The sequence below is a fragment of the Ochotona princeps genome, chromosome 2 (assembly GCF_030435755.1).
Source record: "Ochotona princeps isolate mOchPri1 chromosome 2, mOchPri1.hap1, whole genome shotgun sequence".
NCBI lineage: Eukaryota > Metazoa > Chordata > Mammalia > Lagomorpha > Ochotonidae > Ochotona > Ochotona princeps.
This window is the reverse complement of record NC_080833.1, coordinates 98,760,932-98,780,438: the sequence shown is the minus strand read 5'-3', so window position 1 is coordinate 98,780,438 and position 19,507 is coordinate 98,760,932. Positions and strand designations below refer to the sequence as shown.

General features: G+C 44.9%; 1 protein-coding gene across 4 annotated transcripts in view; it reads right to left on the bottom strand.

Annotated features, from left to right (window-relative positions):
• Positions 1 to 19,507, bottom strand: part of SLC22A15 (solute carrier family 22 member 15) — a 78,972-nt gene that overhangs the window by 59,084 nt on the left and 381 nt on the right. The window lies entirely within an intron of this gene.

The window sequence follows — 19,507 nt, the reverse complement described above, 5'->3', positions numbered from 1 at the left end:
AGCTTGCAAACCTAGAAAGACACATTCCTCACTATGGTGTTTCCATGAGCTATAGAAATACCAGAAACAAGGGGGGAAAGATATGCCAAGAAGCTCTGAGATCTATCAGAACAAAACCATCAGCAAGCTCACACAAAGAGCACTTGGGACTTTTCCAGGGTTCTTGATAGGCCTGATGCTGAGGATTCAGCATTTTGCTAGATGGCATGGGTAAGGGAACAGAACTGGCTCTGATTTAGAAGATGCAACATGGAGGCAGGTGTTGGGGCAGGTAAAACTACCACCTGATGCTAGCATCCCTCTTGGGTGCCAGTTCACATCCCCACCACTCCACTTTCAGTCCAGCTCCCTGCTAATGGCCTGAGAAAGTAGCAGAAGCCGGACTGACTGTGCTCTTGTGCTCCTGCCACTCATGTGGGAGACTGGATGAAACTTCTGGCTCCTGGCTTCACCTGGTTCAGTCCTGGCCACTGCATTCATATGGGGATGAAAAAGAAGATGGGAGATGTTATTCTCTCTGTTTCTCCTCTCTCTCACTATTACTCTGATTTTCAAATAAATAAATACATTTTTTAAAACATAAAGACTGAATGTTACAGCTATCTCCTCTTCTACATGCATCTTCAGCTCAGATAAGTAGTCATCAGAGGGTCAGGAGCCTGTGGCACTTGGTTTCACTACCCAAATAAGAGACTGTGGCTTAGTTAGGTGTCTCTGAGAATAAGATATATATGTAGCTTTATTATATACAGCTTTATTATATACAGCTTTATTAAAGCAGATCAGTTTAGTATGTACTTCAGTAGATACTGTTTTAAAATACAGCACATTGGGCCCGGCAGCATGGCCTAGTAGCTAAATTCCTCGCCTTGAACCCGCCCCGGGATCCCATATGGGTGCTGGTTCTAATCCTGGCAGCTCCACTTCCCATCCAGCTCCCTGCCTGTGGCCTGGCTGGGAAAGCAGTCCAGGACGGCCCAAAGCCTTGGGACCCTGCACCCGTGTGGGAGACCTGGAAGAGGTTCCTGGTTCCCGGCTTCGAATTGGCGCAGCACCAGCCATTGTGGTCACTTGGGGAGTGAATCATCAGATGGAAGATCTTCCTCTCTGTCTCTCCTCCTCTCTGTATATCTGACTTTGTAATAAAAATAAATAAATCTTTAATAAAATAAAATAAAATACAGCACATAAGTTATAATAAGATGTAGAGAGAATCAAAATTCTAAGTGTAGCTAGTGTAGCTGTTCATTTCACAACTTTTTAGTTGTATTTAATCTTTTTTTTTTAAGATTTATTTTTATTGGAAAGTCAGATATACAGAGAGGAGAAGAAACGATCCAAAGCCAGAAGCTGGGAGCTTCTTTGCTTATCTCCTGTGCAGGTGAAGGGTCCTAAGGCCTTGGACCATCTTCGACTGCTTTTCCAGGCCACAAGCAGGGAGCTGGATGGGAAGTAGGGCTGCCGTGATTAGAACCAGTAACCACATGGGATCCCGGCATGTGCAAGGCAAGGACTTTAGCCGCTAGTCTACCATGCTGGGCACATTTTTAATTTTAACTTAACCATAGCTGTCCCTTCAGCACAAAACAATATTTCAGGCATTCACTCATTCATTCATTCAAGAAGTTATCACCAAATACATATGCCAAGTGTCACTAGCATTCACTAATTTAAGAAATACTTCTTGAATCCATACACTATGTGTTATTGATTGTTTCAGGTTTTATAGCCATGCACAAATGGGCATTTAAATCCTAGCAGTTCTTTTACTCTATGGATATTTACTTATATTATTTCTCATTGTTAGATGATTGCTTCAAATTTAACATTTATTTTTAAAAATACATAAGATTAGTCTGCTTCTGAATAAGATGATCTTATTTTATAAAATATTCCTATTAACTTAAAACATAGGTCTTAAAAAACATTTTAGCCTTAAAACATGCAATACATATGCAAGAAATACAAAGCATGAGATTTCTCCACAGCAGGTAGTAACAAGCCCTCTAGATGGATGAGCTGAGTGAAGCCAGGAAGGCAGAGGGACTTGCCAACAGACTCTCTTAGTTCACAGAACTCTCTGTCGGTGTTCCTCACACTCAGTTCTGTAGGGGTACATTCACCTGTTAAGTAGATATGTTAAAAGAGCCAAAGACATAGTAATTTATCACCAGAGGCTGATGAAATTACTCCCAAGCAAACAGAAGAGAAATGATGACATTGTAGTGCCATAACAAAACCTAATGTAAAACCCAGTATGTGAATTTTTCTCCTATTCTCAGTAATGCTGAGAAGATATGGTGGTTCCAATATATTTTGAGTTGATTGACTGTAGGCCTCTGCAGATAAACAAAGCTGGCTCAGGTCATGATGTGTGGGAGATTTACTGTCAGACACAAAGGAAAATATGTTGCCAGATTTGCAGTTTCCTGGCCCTATTTGCATTCTATTAAGGATGTTCTAGAAGAGGAGCAATCAGCTTATAAAAATAAAAACTTTGGTAATTACAAGAATAGAGATCATACATTCAGCAGCAGCTATAATTACCAACCCACTCTGACCCATTTAGTAGCTGCCCATCAATGAAAACCATGATATTGAGGATTCACAAAGAGATGATACACATTCAGATAAACACCCAGCCTTCAGGAGGCAAAGCAAGCAAGATGCTGTCTCGGCAGCTCATTTCATCCAGAAGCGCCACTGTGCCTATGTGAGCTTTTCCCATCTTCCAAGAGGCAGCTTCACACATCACCTCCTCCAGGAAGTGTTTCTAACCAGCTGGTATGCCCCACAATGCCTTCCAGAAATCCTGCCCTGCAGCCACTCACCTCAAAGCTCCAACTAGCCTTTTCTGGAGATGTTTGTCATTTTTTTCATTGAATTCTAATTATAGATTTGCTCACCCTATTTTTTCAAGGGCAGGATCTATATTTGATTCACTTTGGGGTTCCCAAGACCAAACACAAGGGGAGGAACAGATGCAGGACAGAATACCAATCCCCAGGGCACATGCAAACTATGTGCTAGGGCATAGCCTCTTGCTGAACTACTATTAACATGTCAGGCTTTTGGCTGGGTTGTTCTAGAGTAGGCAACATTCAGATAGAAGAGAAAACTCTAAAGGGTCTTCTAACCCAGCATGGGTCTCATATTGAAGACCACCTCCATCAGGAGCAACTACAACTTGCAGAAAGCAGCTCACAAAGCAGTGGTGTTGACAGACATCCTTATTTATAATTTAGGGAACAGCTAGACCTTGTCAGTGAGCATTACCTGTATTACCAAGCTTTATTTCTAGCAACCTGCATGCAGCATAAGTAACTCTCAACCTCTCTCATTCTCCCTGTCCTTCTTCCACACCTCATAATCTCTCCTTCATTCACCCTTCGCAGGCATACATACAAGTATGCATGTGCCCACATACACATAACCACCTCAGCAGAACACTTGGGACCTCTGAAACCCACAGAATGCTCAGTTTTCTAACAGTAAGAGAGAGACACAGTCCCTCTTACACAGACAGTAGTGATACTGCAGGGTAAATGCTATGCAAGGTGCATCCTGAGAAATTAGGCCAGATAGCAATGCTTAAACTCTGCAGACAGGTTAACATTAAATCCTCCATAACACAGCCACATGCGCAGGCTGGAGTCATAGCAAGCCAAAGACATTTCAGTGTTTAACCAGCTATGGGAATGTACCAAATGCACATAGGATATGGGGGTGTTTTCCTTGGTTTACATCCTTGGCTGTGACAATTTCACATAGCTCTAATTCTGTTCCTTTTCCTCAGGGAAGAAAAGTATTCTCTCATTCTTCTCTTGTCCATTACTCTACAACTACCATACACACAATGTAGTTCTGTCTAATGAAATCATACCCATCAGCAGATAGGCCTTAAAGCCACAAGAAGAAAATCACCATCCACCCTTCTTCAGAGTAGGACTAACATCATCTCAAATCAATCATTATCTTCCCTAGCTCTACCTCCAGGGAAAAGGAACAAGTGCCACAGATGGCTCACTGTTTTTCCTCTTTGAATGTAGTCATAATTAGAAAAAGGACTAACATGCACTAGATGATTGAAAATTTGAAAGTTTCAGAAAGCAAAGATTTTAAATGTAATTATTATGAGGTTTTAATAATGCTTCTCAGAAACCCCCCAAAAAGTATCCCACAAATTATCTCATCACAGTATCCTGTGCTGTGAAATCATGATTAAGCCGCACGTTTATTTTGTAATAAGAAAAAAAAATGAGATACAGAACAATGACACATATTGGTCAAAGATAGGTATATAGCAGTAATAGTAGGACCAAGCTGAGAATAGGGGCTACCTAACTTTGGTGCCAGCATTTCACATAAGAAGGGAAATCAACATGACTTTAGAGGTTAGCAAAGTGGCATCAGCAGCTCATCTGCAGCTTGTAATACTGGCAGCCCATTGCAGACAACTGGTTTGGGTCCTGGCTACTCTGCTGCTGACCCAACTCTGCTACTTTTCCTGGGAAGGCAGAAGACCTCCTGGATGACTGCCACCCACGTGGGACACCAGGATGAAGCTCCGAACTCCTGGCTCTAGCCTGGCCTTGATCCAGCTATTATGGCCATTAGGAGAGTGAGTCAACAGATAGAAGCTCTATCTCACAGCTCACTCTCTTTCTCTCTGAGAGATTTATTCTTTTCAAATTAATCTTTAAAAGATGATTATTTGCTTTTTTTGTTTTATACATTTGGCATTGTTACCTAATTAACTCAACTGAAAGCACTGCATAAGCAAGACCATAATCGTACAGGCAGGCTTACATACCCAGTGTCCCAGAGTGCACCTCCCAGTGCTGCTGCTTTCCTATTCTGCCCAACCCACATTATGTTTCCAGATTGATTCACATGGAACCCTGGTCAAAGCACAGTCAGGGATATATGCTAAATTTTCAATCAGCACTCCAGAGCCTCCAGATACACATTCAAGCTTTCTGTACTATTTAGTCCATTTCCCAAGCACGACTTACGCATTTTGTGCTGTTAAAATCTATGCAATTTGTAAATCTGAGTCTTCGACAATCCAAACCTCTCTGAACTTCACATGTTCTTCCAGGAAAGCTAAAAGCTGATAGTAAGTTTTTTCTAACTCACTCCTATCAAACTCACTATCCCACAGGTCAAACAGAATGCTCCTCTAATCCACAGTAATTTGCAGAGTGCTATAAACACAGTAAACACCAGTACTTTCCAAACTGTAACATGCAGAGTCCTACCCCCAGGTCTAGGGAGGTGTTTGAGTTTCTGCTTTCCTAAGACGCTCCCACAGTGCTGCTAGTAACAGGGATACAGCCTAGCCATTTTTCTCTGCTTTTTCCAAACCTATGCTTTTCCACCTGAAATGATTTCACTTTTCTCTCCAATGCAAGTTTCAAAGTGCAGCCTAAACTCAGCCATCCTCCTGAAAGCTTCAATGAACCACTCTAGACCACACTGCCTCCTTTGTTGCTTTCCAAAACATCATTGTGCTGTATCACTGAGAAAACACTACTTATCCCGATTTGTGTAGATGCAGTTAAGTTCTCATTTTTCTAATGATTTGCCATCTGCCAAAGACAATGAATTCTACAGCCCTCTAACAAACCCAACGGGCTACTCCACACATGATATCTAACTGTCTACATACTCCTGCCAGAAAGGCACAGCCAAAAATAAAAAGTGTGACAGACTAAAAACTAGCAATCTTAATTTTGGTTCTAACAACTAATGAAGACTTCAGAAAAACTGTTTTATCTTTGTCTCTTATAAATAAAATGGGAATATCACTATTTGACTACCCCCTCCTCTGTTATTTTCAGTTTAATTTTTTGTTATCTTTATTTATTTGGGGCCTGGCACGATAGTGTAATGGTTAAGGTCCTCGCCTTGAACGCGCCGGGATCCCATATGGGTACCGGTTCTAATCCCGGCAGCTCCACTTCCCATCCAGCTCCCTGCTTGTGGCCTGGGAAAGCAGTTGAGGACGGCCCAGAGCACTGGGACCCTGCACACATGTAGGATACCTGGAAGAGGTTCCTGGTTCCTGGCTTTGGATCAGCACAGCACCGGTTGTTGAGGTCACTTGGGGAGTGAATCATTGGACGGAAGATCTTTCTCTCTGTTTCTCCTCCTCTCTGTACATCTGTCTTGCCAATAAAATAAATAAATCTTTTAAAAAATTATTTATTTACTTGAAAGGCAAAACTTTATACAGAGAGGGAGAAACAATGAGAGAATGATGGACAGAGAGATCTCCCATGTGCTGGTTCACTCTCTAAAGGCCTTAACAACGAATGCTGAATCAGCCTAAAACTGGGAGCTTGGAATTACACCTACATTCCCCATGTGGGTGCAGGGCCCCAGCACTTGGACCATCTTTCATTGCTTTCCCTGGTACATGAACAGGGAGCTTGATCAGCAGTAAAGAAGCCAAGACTATTCTACTGTTCATATGGGATCCCAGTTTCAGGTGGGAGCTTAACCATCTGCACAACCATGCTGGCCCCAGTTTGACCTTTTAACATTAGCAAACACCACCACTCTGCAACACACTGTATTAAATGCCTCCAGTAAGAGCAAAAATGGATGAGAAGCTATTCTTTCATTCAAGGAACATACACATTGAAGTGAGGACCAAAGCTAGAAATACAAGGTATACTGTGAGAGATGATGTATTAGCCATAGTGCAATGAAGTTCATGAAAACACAAAGGAAGCAGCTGTGAATTCCACCTAGAGAAATCAAAATAGCTCTAAATGTGGTATTTTTAAAAGGTAGTAAAATACAGCTAAGGAGCTAATTCAAACTGAACTTGAGAAGGAATTCTTTCACCAAAGCAATCACCAAGAGTTAGAAAAGGAGAGAACATACTTGGGGTGCACCGATGTTCTCACGACACTAGCTCAGCTTTCCCCAAAGTGCAGACATCTGAGTGCATTCTGCAAGAGACTTACATACCTAATTACTCCTCTTCTTTTTCTTTTTTAAATATTTATTTTTCATTTGGAAAGCAGATTTTTACACTGAGAGAAAAGGAAAAATAGAGAAAGGTCTTCCATTCACTGTTTTCTTTGCCGCTTTTCCAGACCATAAGCAGAGAGCTGGATCATCTGGGACATGAACTGGTGCCGACATGGGATAATGGCACTAGCAGAGGATTAGCATGATATGCTACCATGCTTGCCTGAATTTTCTTTTCTAAAGATTTATTTATTTTTTATTGGAAAGGAAAGGTTTACTCAGAGAAAGAGAGAGAGAAAAAAGAAAGATCTTCCATCTGCTGATTCACTCCCCAAATGGCTGCAACTGTATGAACTGAGCTGCTCTAACTAGGAGGCAAGAGCTTCTTCCAGTTCTCTCACGTGTGTTCCAGGTTCCTGGATGTTGGGCCATCCTTTACTGCTTTCCCAGGCACAAGCAGGAAACTGGGTAGGAGTGGATCACCAGTACACAAACTGGTACCATATGCAATACTGATACTTAAAGGTTGCTAATTAGCCAATTCAGTCATCTCACAGGCCCTAGTCCAAATTTTCTATCTGTGATTATTAGTACTTTTTCTAAAAAATCAATTTCAAAATTTGTTGTTAAGTAAATCAGCATAAAAAGTTTTACATCAATACAGATTATCACTTGCCAGATGGAATTATAACACTAAACAATGCTACAATGCCAAGTGTTGGTCAGTATTTTTTATGATTTATTTATTTGCAAGGCAGAGTTACAGAGAAAAGAAGGGACAGAGATAAAGAGGTCTTCCATTATCTGGTTCACTCCCTAAATGAACTCTCTCAACAGTTGGAGCTGAAATAATCCAAAGCCAGGAGCCAGGAATTTCTTACAGGTCTCCTACATGGGTGCAGGGGCCCAAGGACTTGAACCATCCTTTACTAGTTTTCCAGTCTATGAGCAAGGAGTTGGGTGGAAGTGGGGCAACTAGGACATGTACTGGTGCCTATGTGGGATGTGGATGCCACGGAAGAAGGCTTAACCTACAGTGTCACAGTGCTGGCCCCAACCACGGTGTTTTTATGTAAGGTGGATCACCAGAGCTATTTTCAGGCAGGAATGAGGGGTGGTTAGTCAATATAAGAGCAGTATTTTTGTCTTCTGTACATAGAAGTCTGGTGCGGGTGTATCTGTGCCTTGCACACATTATCTCTTGCTATCTCACCTCTTTGATATGGCAGAGTAGCTGGGTCTCTCTGGATGCCCCCTCAGCTGCTCCAACTCCATGATCAGCTATGTTTGATGTGATGATGAAAGGGACCCTCTTCATCAAGGCTGGAGGCAATGAGGTGACACTGATTCCAGTTGATTCTGATGGGCTCCAAATCTTATGTTTCCTGCCCAGTCTCCTGCACTATAGATTCAACCTCCAATATCATTCACAAAGACAACAGCCTGACAGGGACTGCTGAACCAGAGTTTTCCATAACTAAATCTCCGTAGTTATTCATCAATCACATACAGCAATACTTCTAAGTATGAGAAGATAGAAATGAAAACATGCTGTTTTTGATACAAAAATTCAAAATCTATGTATGTGTTGTTTACATGAACTTTTTCAACTCAATCTAAGTCTCCCATGAGGGTGGCAAGAACCCAAGTGATTGATCCATTATCTGTTGCCTGCTAGTATTAGCAGGAAATTGTATTGGAAGCAAACTAGGACTTGAACCAGTATAGAAGACATGCATCTAAAAGAGCAACTTAATCTGTTATCAAGCACCAGGCCGAAGGACCTCTTGCTTCTAAGACTGTCTCTAACAGCAGTGATAAACTAAACTAGTACTCTGAAAACCTCATGGTCAACACCAACCGACACAGTGTCAGTTACAGGAATGGGGCAATGTTAAGAAACACTAAACTTGCAAAACAAGTTAAACTTTCCCAACCTAATCCTTGCCAAGTGCACAGTAAAGGCAGAGGAGTCACTTGGCTAATGTACATATCAATATTTTCTGCATAAAAATGGTTACATTTTCATTATTCATAAACTTATTCACATGCTATTCTTTTTTTAATTAAAGATTTATTTATTTTTTATTGCAAAGTCAGATATACAGAGAGGAGGAGAGACAGAGAGGAAGATCTTCCGTGCGATGTTTAACTCCCCAAGTGAGTGCAATGGCCGGTGCTGCGCCAATCCGATGCCGGGAACCAGGAACCTCTTCCAGGTCTCCCATGCGGGTGCAGTGTCCCAATGCATTGGGCCATCCTTGGTCGCTTTCCCAGGCCACAAGCAGGGAACTGGATAGGAAGTGGAGCTGCTGGGATTAGAACCGGCATCCATATGGGATCCCGGGCGTTCAAGGCAAGGACTTTAGCCACTAGGCCACCATGCCAGACCCCACATGCTCTTTTATATAAACACACACACACATACCACCACCACCACCACCACCACCACCACCAATACCACCACCAATCTCTATCCATGAGATTTTGCTTCTGGCTTGTCTGGTTGTGCTGTTACTGACATAATCCCAGGCAAATAGGACATATTATAGCATTTATTGAATCCAGAACTTTCTGACACTATTCTTTTTCCTTTTTTCAGTTGAAATGCTTCATAATTCACAAAAAACGTTTTAAAAGGAACTGAACATAATGGAACAGAATAAATCCACTAAAATTAAAATGTAACAATACAATGTTTTCTCCTAAATCCTGAGCCTTCTTTAATTATAGTTCATTATTTGCTAAAAATAGAAATACTGAGGCCTGTGATGTGGCATAGTGGGTAACTCTGCCACCTGTGATGTTGGCCTCTCATATGGGCACCAGATTGGACTCCTTCACTTCCATCCAGTTCCCTGCTAATGACCTAGGAAAAGCAGTAACGGATGGCACAAGTGTTTGGGTTCCTGCCATCCAATGTCAGAGATCTGCATGAAAAGCCTGGCTTTGGTCTGGCCCAACCTAGGCCACTGCAACCATCCAGGAAGTGAACCAGCAGATGTTAATGTTCTTTATAACTCTGACTTACAAATAAATAAATACTCAAAAACCATTAAAACAGAAATATGTGCAAATGCTCTGAAAACTGCCAGCAACGAATGAAGCTTTTCTCCGTAGATAAACAGGATTAAAGAACTAAAAACGGAAAAGCATTGCTATTTTATAAGCCAATGCTATTCAGCACACTTTCCATAAACCACCGAAACTTGTTGTTCTGGCTATTTCCTGGGATGTCAGAAAACTCAGAAGTAAATAGGATTAGAAATCACTGGCAGGGCAGGGATTGGGCACAGCAATTCAGATGCCACTTGGGAAACTCATGCCTGGGTTTTAGTCTGGCTCGGCTTCCAATTCCAGCGTAGTGGTAATGCACACCTTGGGAAGCAGCAGGTGAGGATGGCTCAAGTAGTTGGATCTCTGTCACCCACACAGAAGACTGGAAGCAACTCCTGGCTCCTGCCTTTGGTCTGAATCAGCCCTGGCTACTGGAAGCATTGGAAGTATAAATTAGCAGATGGAAAATCTCTCTCACTCTCTCTCTCTCAAATAAATTAAATAAATATTTAAAATATAGCTTTTAAGGGTGGTGGGAGCTTCCAGCAGCATGGCAGGTTGGACTCAATTTCTGGGGCCCTAGCCCCAACCACCACTGCTAGGTGGAGGGCAAATCCTGAGGCAACCAAAGCACTGATGGTATCATCTTGACTCACCCACTGGCTGCCAGGTGGCAAGCTCCGGGGTCTTGGGGATGTGGAAGTATTGCCTAGGCACATCCATGGATAAGGCCAATGTTAGTGTAGGTGAAAACTGAATCCTGAAGGACACCCAACAACAAGGTCACTGTCCTTGCAGGTAAGGGAGGGAACTAAGAAACGATGGTTTGTAAGAGAGAAACCAAAAGATCTGCATGGGTCAGGCTGATACACCGGTCCACGTGGGAGTCCTAAGTAAGGCTTGTTATGGAAATCGCTGACTGCCACATGCCAGTCCATGTGAAAGCTATGGCTGAGGGCCTGTCTGGCAGGGCTAGATCCCAGTACCTGACTGACTGTCGGAACAGGGGATGGATCACATTAGGCAGGCCCATGACACTAACCAGCACGCAAGAGGACCAAGTCCAGGGATAGATTCTGCGGGGAATATGTGGGCCCAACCTTGTGGAAATACAAGCCCTGCTGGTTAGCTCAAGAGTTGGGGTGGGGATGGGCTGAGTTAAGTGTGACTATAAAACCTGCCATCACTCATGGGTAAAGGGACTGAGAATAGTCTGGGCAGGTCCAGGTTGTAGCACCCACATTTGCATCCTAAACAGGGCATAGGGCAGGGTGGACCACAATATTTACCAGCTCATGCAAGGCCAAGACGGAGAAGCAGGCCATGTTGGACAAGGACCTAAAACCCGCTGGCATACATAAGATCTGGATCTGGGAGTGGGTCAAGTGCAGAAACTTGAGAAATTCCCATAGTGAGTCACAGTTCCCTCTGATGATCACATGGTCCAGGCCTGGAAGTTGGGCAAGCTGGGCAAGTAGTTCCAACTGGTGGCAAATGTGTAAGTTTCCAGCCTCCCTGGAAATCAGTGTCTGTGACAGATCTACAACGTCACCTGCTTTGCACCAGGGGGCAGTGTCTGCACAAAGACAGAAATAGCTTTCCAGAGGGTATGTGAGGGTGGGGGGAATGTAACAAGCATGATGTCTTTTCCTGTGAGGCCACACTCACCTAAACTGGTGAACAGCAGGCAAAAATTGCCCAAGATCATCCCATATTCTTACAAAGTCCATGCCACCAGTGGAGAACTCACAGAACTAATATTTGAGAGTAGAAGCAACACAAAACACTCAAAGGATCAGCATCATGGTGTGGCAGGTAAACTGCACAGCAATGGGTACTGGTTCGACTCCAGGCTGCTCCACTTCCAATTCAGCTCCCTGTTAATGAGTGTGGGAAAGTAGAAGATGGGTCCATGTGGGAGATCTCAGTGGAGTTCCAGGTTCCCAACCTCTGCCTGGCCCAGCTCCAGCTATTATGGCTGCATGGGGAGCAGACCAGCAGATGGAAGGTACCACTCTGTGTCATCCCTCCCTCCACTTCTCCTCTCTCTAAAACTCTATCCACTCAGCAAATAAATCTTATAAAAAGGAGCAAAGAACCCTGAAGGATAACCAGAGAAGCTCTTACTAATGCCCTTTGTTCTCGTCCAGGTTGAAATCCTTGCTGGTGGTGACAGTAGCCCCACATCTTGATGACTCACTCACATTTCGTGTAAACATCACACCAACTGTCTCATGGGAAGAGGCTCACCCAGCTGTCTCGGTGCAGGTGCTCAACCATCAATGTTGTGTAGAGATAGTGACAAACACAAGCAAGTAGGAAGGTAACTTGTGACAGCCTCCTATAGTCAGACAAAACTCACTCTGTGATACTGGCACAGTGGCACAGCATGCTAATCCTCTGTAAGTACCAATATCTTATTTGTGTGCCCATATGAGTACCAGTTCATATCCCCTCTAGTCCACTTCTGATCCAGCTCCTGGAAAGGGTCTTAAAAGTAGTGGAAGATGGGCTCGGCAGCATGGCCTAGTGGCTAAAGCCCTCGCCTTGAACGCCCCAAGATCCTATATGGGCACCGGCTCTAATCCCAGCTGCTCCACTTCCCATCCAGCTCCCTGCTGGTGGCCTGGGAAAGCAGTCGAGGACGGCCCAATGCATTGGGACACTGCATCCGCATGGGAGACCTGGAAGAGGTTCCTGGTTCCCGGCATCGGATTGGCGCGCACCGGCCGGTTGCGGCTCACCTGGGGAGTGAAACATCGGACGGAAGACCTTCCTCTCTGTCTCTCCTCCTCTCTGTATATCTGACTTTGTAATAAAAATAAATCTTTAAAAAAAGAGTAGTGAAAGATGACTCAAGTCTTGGAGTCCTGAACCCATATGGCAGACTCAGAGGAATCTCCTGGTTTCAGACTGGCTCAGCTCTGGCAGCCGTGCCCATCTGGAGAGTGAATAAAAGACCCTGTTCTGTGTCTTCTTATGTCTCTGCAAAACTCCTCCTTTCCAATAAAAATAGACAAATCATTAAAGATTTAGTCTTAAAAAAAAAAAAAACTGACTCTGCCCCATTCACCCATGCTGAATGACAACAATCACAGCCACACTTAATTAGGAAAAAAGTGAGCCATCATTCTCACATAGCAAACTACCACCCCCCCTTAGATATACTTGTCATTAAAAAGAAAAAAAAATATTTACTTTAAAGGCAGAGTAGGATAAAGAGAGGGACAAGAGAGATCTTCTGACCACTGGTCTTCCAACCAGTGGCAACAAAGCTTAGGCTGGACCAAGACTAAGCCAGAACTCCAGCTGGATCTCTCATGTGAATGCAAAGGCCCAGGCACTTGGGCCATCTTCCACTCCTTTCCCATGAGCATTAGCAGGCAGCTGGATCCAAAACGGAGCAACTGGGAGTTGAAGTGTGCCCACACATAATGTGTGTACCACGTCAGGCGAAAGGAGCCCTCAGCAGCATGGCAGATGCAGGGGGTACCCGAGCCAGATCGCACCCATTGCTTCTGACTCTGGCCATAGACACCGTTGACATGCGGTGAGCAAATCTTGAGTTTCTGAGAGTAGACCAGCCTCCAGAAGACCAGCATGCCTCCATGCTGAGTACGCCATGAGGGAATCTCAGGAACAAGATTAGGCCACTGACCCCGCTCTGCTGCCACCACTTTGTGGCAGGAAGAACCTAGAGGATGGGGGTTCGGCCACGGGGCTTGGGTGAAAGGAGCCCTCAGCAGCGTGGCAGGTGTGGAGGGTACCTTAGCCAGGTCAGACCCGATGCTTGGGAGTCACCATGGACACTGTTGCCACATGGTGAGTGAATCCTGAGCTTTTGGGAGGCCAGTGTGCCAAATGGCATGAGGTTCTGCCTGCTGGTCGCCCAGCAGCAAGACCTAGGATTTATGGGGTATGTGATTGGTGCCAAGAGACATCCATGGGTAAGGCCAATGTTAGTGTAGGTGAGGGATGAATCCTGTGCAACCCCTAAAGACGGGGTCACTGAACTTGCTGGCAAGCATGGGGATTGAGACCTGGCTGTTCAGAGAGGAGAGTCTGTATGATCTCTTTGAATCAGACTGATTCACCGGTTCACATGGGAGTCCAGAGATGGGCTGTTAGCATAGAACATCGCTGACTGCCACATGCCAGTCCATGTGAAAGCTATGGCTGAGGGCCTGTCTGGCAGGGCTAGATCCCAGTACCTGACTGACTGTCGGAACAGGGGATGGATCACATTAGGCAGGCCCATGACACTAACCAGCACGCAAGAGGACCAAGTCCAGGGATAGATTCTGCGGGGAATATGTGGGTCCAACCTTGTGGAAGTACAAGCCCTGCTGGTTAGCTCAAGAGTTGGGGTGGGGATGGGCTGAGTTAAGTGTGACTATAAAACCTGCCATCACGCATGGGTAAAGGGACTGAGAATAGTCTGGGCAGGTCCAGGTTGTAGCACCCCAATGTGCATCCTAAATCAGGGCATGGGATGGGCCAGGCCACAACATCTACCAGCTTATACAAGGCCAAAAAGGAAGAGCAGACTACCCAGGCACTGGCCTAACACCCGCTGCCATCAATGAGATATGAGTCTGGGAGTGGGTCAAGTGGGAGGACTTGGGAAACTCCCCTAGTGGGTCATAGCTCCCACTGGTGAACATATGGTCCAGGACTGGGGGTCGGGCAAGCTGGGCAAAGTAGCTCCAACTGTTGGCTAATGTGTGGGTTCATCATGGAAGGGGGCAGACCAGGCAGGATCAAGCAAACCTTAGCTCACCGGCAAGTGCAGAAGTTAGGTTGGAGCATAGGTCATGCTTAGCTAGACTGTTACACCAACTGGTTTGCATGAGTCAGGGATGCTAGGTCACAGTATCTAAGGCCAAGGCCAAGACAGGTGAGAGGCTGCCAAGCTGGATCAGAGCAACCACTGGTACATGCAAGATCTATAGCTAGAGCAAGCCTGGTTGGGGAACTAAGGGGACACCCTAGCTGGGCTGTGGTTCCCACTGATGAGTGTGGGGGGCCAGGGTGGAGGCTGCATTCTGGTCTGGATATGGCTGCAGTGTCCCTTGGTACAAGGGTGGACTGGAGCTGGGCACACCAAGCCAGACTAGACTCCAGCACCAACTGCTGCTCTGGAGTACCAGGGTAGGTAGGTATAGGGTAGGCTAGGCTAGGTTTTAGCCCCTGCTGAGCCAGGTGTGAGCTGTGTCTGAGTGTGAACCAGCCATGGCTGGGCTGAAATACCCAACAATAAAAACCAGAATGGGTTGAAGGCTGATCAGGAAAGTCCACTGTTCCTGCTAGGACAGGATGTGGACTGAGTAGGGTTGGCCCATGGACCCACCGGTGTGCATGAGATCTGGCATTGGAAAAGGTTCTGATGGAGGAGCTTGGGAAACTCTTCTGCTGGGACACAGTCCCTGCAGGTGAGCACAAGAGCCACAATATGGAGCAGCCCAGACCAGGTCAGGGAACAGTACTCACCAGCATAGATTTGGTGCAGGTTGAGGGAGTACCAGGCAGGGCCAGTTCACATTATGCACTGGCAAATCCAAGCACCAGAATGTTATGTGGGTCAGGCCAGGTGTGGTCACAACACATACCAGTATACATGAGGACTGGGACTGGGTACCAGCTGGGCTAGACTAAGCTGTAACCCCCACCAACCTGAGCTGGAATTGGGGGGTGGGCCAGGCTAGTCCAGGCTAAAGCACCTACTGGCAAATGCCAAGGTGAGTGGGGGCATGCCAGACTGGGCTGCAGCACCCAACCAACACACATGGGAACCGGGGGCAGGAAGGGAAGGGGACAAACCTGGTAGGGGGCTGCATGGAGCTCCCCTGCTGAATCACCACTCCCACTAGAGAGCATAACTTGGCCTAGGGGCAGACCAGACCGGGCAGGGCTACAACGCCTGTTGGCCTCATGTGAGCTGGATCAGGGAAAAGCCCAGTTGGATTGACTATTCCTACTGGTGCAAGCATAAGTGAGAGTGGGTGTGGGTTGGTTGGGCTCTGCTGCAGCATCAACTGGCAGATGCTGGCACTGGGGGCTAATTGTGTCAGGTTAAACTGCAGAACCACCTGGAGAGTGCAACATGTGAAAGTGGGAGTAGGCCTATTATGGAAACAGCGGGTATCTCCCTCTTGGCCTGCCACTTTGACTCATGCAGGCATGGCTAGACAGAGAGTGGCACCCACTGGCACGTCTGTGGGCTGGATAGTGGGGCTGTTTTAGATAGCTATCTCCATTGCTGCAGAAAAACCTAGTTCATTCATTTCAGCGGTTGTGTTCACCAATTTGGTGAACATTTTACATGCTCCTTTTATGAAAATCATTTAGGCAGCTTCTACGTTTTGTTACCATATACACACAAGGATGTAATAAATGTTCCATACCCATCTCCTTGAATACATGTCCAAGTATGGTAAATGGCCTAGGGATCCAATACTAGGTTTTAATTTTACCAGAAACTTCTCCCTTCCATCCTTTTACTGTTAGACTGCTCACTAATACATAAGTGCAAATGGTGTTTCCTAGTCATTTTAATATGTCCGTCCCAGATGCCTCCTCAAATTAAACATCTTCATGTATTGCCTATTACAGCTTCCTCTTGTGTAAAATACCTGCTCAGTCATTCCACTTTCCAAAACACTGTAAAAAGATACTTTACAGATAATCCTAGTGCAGTGGTAGTTCTAAGAGCTGAAAAATTAGGCTAGAATCTTTATAAAAGTTTTCTGAAAATAACATATTTCTAAACAAAATGTGGTTCAAAACACAGCACCACAATTCTGCTGGTGAAATCAATGCTTGTTACAGGTTATACGACCCTATCACTAACCTGATGTCTTAAATTCTGGGTGTATAAGAAAAATGAAAGATCTGGGGCCTCTAGCTTAGAACAAGGAAGGGACTATTTTCATTTTATGTCTACATGAACCAAAAACAGCCTGGCAAATAAGCGTGTACACACACACAAGCTTATGATAGCTTGAACTGTAAATAATCATTAGAAAAGAAACAAAAAAAATAAACAGAATTTTTCATGTTTAAATGCCACAAACAGCTCTGACCCTTAAAAAGGCAAGGCTTTTTGACAGTAAAAACGATCAATCTAATTCCCTGGATCATAACTCTATCACTTTTACATTTTTCTTCTTTAACTTTTCCTTATGTAGTTGAAAACCAATGACTGCTATTATCAGGACATGCTCTATTCTGTACATATTTGAAAGTAGACCATGATGAAAACTGCTAAGACTGTTGGCAAGGAGTGTGAAGGGCAGTCTCCCACCAAAATAAATGGATAGCGAGGTTACTTTTGTCCATCTACATGATGGTATCAATCATCTGTAAGAAGAGTTGACCTAACGACTTTTAAAGCTGGCTTGGTGTGTCAGTTTATTCTCTTAGTTTGAATTTGAATCATTTGAAATAAAGGGAGATAAAGCCATTTAAAATCTGATGATGACAGTCCAAGAGGACCAGGTACATGCTTTCATCCAGTTTCCGTTTCTCTCCCTCTACAGGGATGTGCTGCTCTGCTGGGGTAGGTCATTATCAGATCTCTGGCAGTGTTGCTGTGCATGCATGTAGGTCCACACCTTCCCGGGCAATGGCAAGGAAACAGTGACTGGTCCTAGAAAGCCAACTCTGTAAAAACGCTTCGTGCCCTATCTCCCTGTTGTTGCGGGAAGCCACATCTCAGTCCCAAGAAAGCTGACATTGCCCTTAATCTCTATGCGTAAGGCAACTCCTCAGTTCTCCAACTCCACAGGGCAGCCTCACAGCTCAAAATAGCTCCAAGCATTGACTTGGCAGACAAGCGTTTGGGGAACTCCACGCTTATATGCAGGACAGCCGTGGTGGGTGGAATACACACCTCAATGGACTGGGCAAGTCCTCATGACATGGAGCAGCTGTAACAGATTCGCTTCTGCTGGGACTGGAGCTGATCTTCCATTGGCAAACACCCAGCTACTGGGCACTTCCCAGCTCCCATCCACCAGACAAACAATGAGTCACTCGTTCTCACACTCTGACACCCAGTCCTGGTATGCCACATACTGACCATATGTCAAAGAAGGTTTATTGAACAATGACCACCGTAAGCTTGGAAGTCTGATAGCAAACTCTAACTCATGAGGTCAACCATAAACAAAAGTAGGTGAATTCAACACACAGGTCCTGAGCCCAGAACACACCACTCAACACAAACTTATTCCAAGTGGGTAGACATGTGACTAGGCAGCCTGGTTGACAACACAGGAAGGGGTGGGGAGTGGTGGAGGGCCCGGAAGTGCTCGGGCTGGAGTGTGTTCTCCAACTCTTAGAAAAGAAACACTGGGCCTCGTGGTTGACACTTAATTTTCTGTGCATTAAGCACTCTTCTGTCATTGTGCACGAACATTTTCTTTTCCTGAGGCTAAGTGCATTTAAAGCTAAAACCATAAGCTTAAACAGAACTTCAGGATACTGCAGTATTTCAAAAAGACATCACAGAATCAGCACCTCATGAGAAAACTATGCAAGGATTTTTAAAAACTTTTAGCACTAAAATAAATGTCATCGTCAGTTCCATCCTCCACAAACTTCTGAAGCAGCCTCATCCTGCATATTTGTGAACTGAGACCTGGAACTGATGCCAAAACTAATCTATCATTTGAACCATTTGGTTTTTTTTCTTCCTTGGTGGTGATGCAATCAACAGAACTTTCCAACGTTTTATGTGAAAAGAGAATCACTAAGTCAACCCTTCCTCTCCATCCGGTCCTCCTAGTTAGCCATTGCCTTACGTAACGCTTAAAGCAACTTATGGCCTGGCATTTTGTTTACCCAGCACCGCCCTTATCACACATTCACTGCAATTACCTGGTTAAAGACCCACCTGCAGGTACCTTCCCATCACAGCCGTTTGGTGCTCAGCACATATTAGGCACTGGCAGTATGCACTGACTGAAGAAATGAGTAAAGTGGCTGGCTCACCCTCAGCATTAACAGAGGGCCTGTGCAGAAACAACGAATGTCCATGGGCCACTTAAGTTGGTCAAATCTCATTTGCGGTCACGTTAAGCATGTGGAACCCACATTTTTCGGCTGGGGTGTGCACACAGGTTCTGAGAATTCTCAACAAGGAAGGAGAGTACCCAATGGAAACCATACTCCGTTTGTTTATGAATACCACAAGGAATTGGCCTTGGGTTGAAGCACCTAAACTAGAATCAAGGCCCCTAAACTACAGGGAATAAACCTTAAGCATTGGGAGAAGGAAAGCTGCCAAGTGGGCATCCATACTGCACGAAGCTGCCCTAAACCCAGCCTTTTGTCTGAGGGTTATCAGGACTGTGTCCCAGATTCCAAGGTGACAGTGCCACAGGTAGGGGACAGTCCCTAGCACACTGACACCATCTTTTGGGAAACATCTACCGCCGATAATGCCACTGCATTCCTTCCTAAC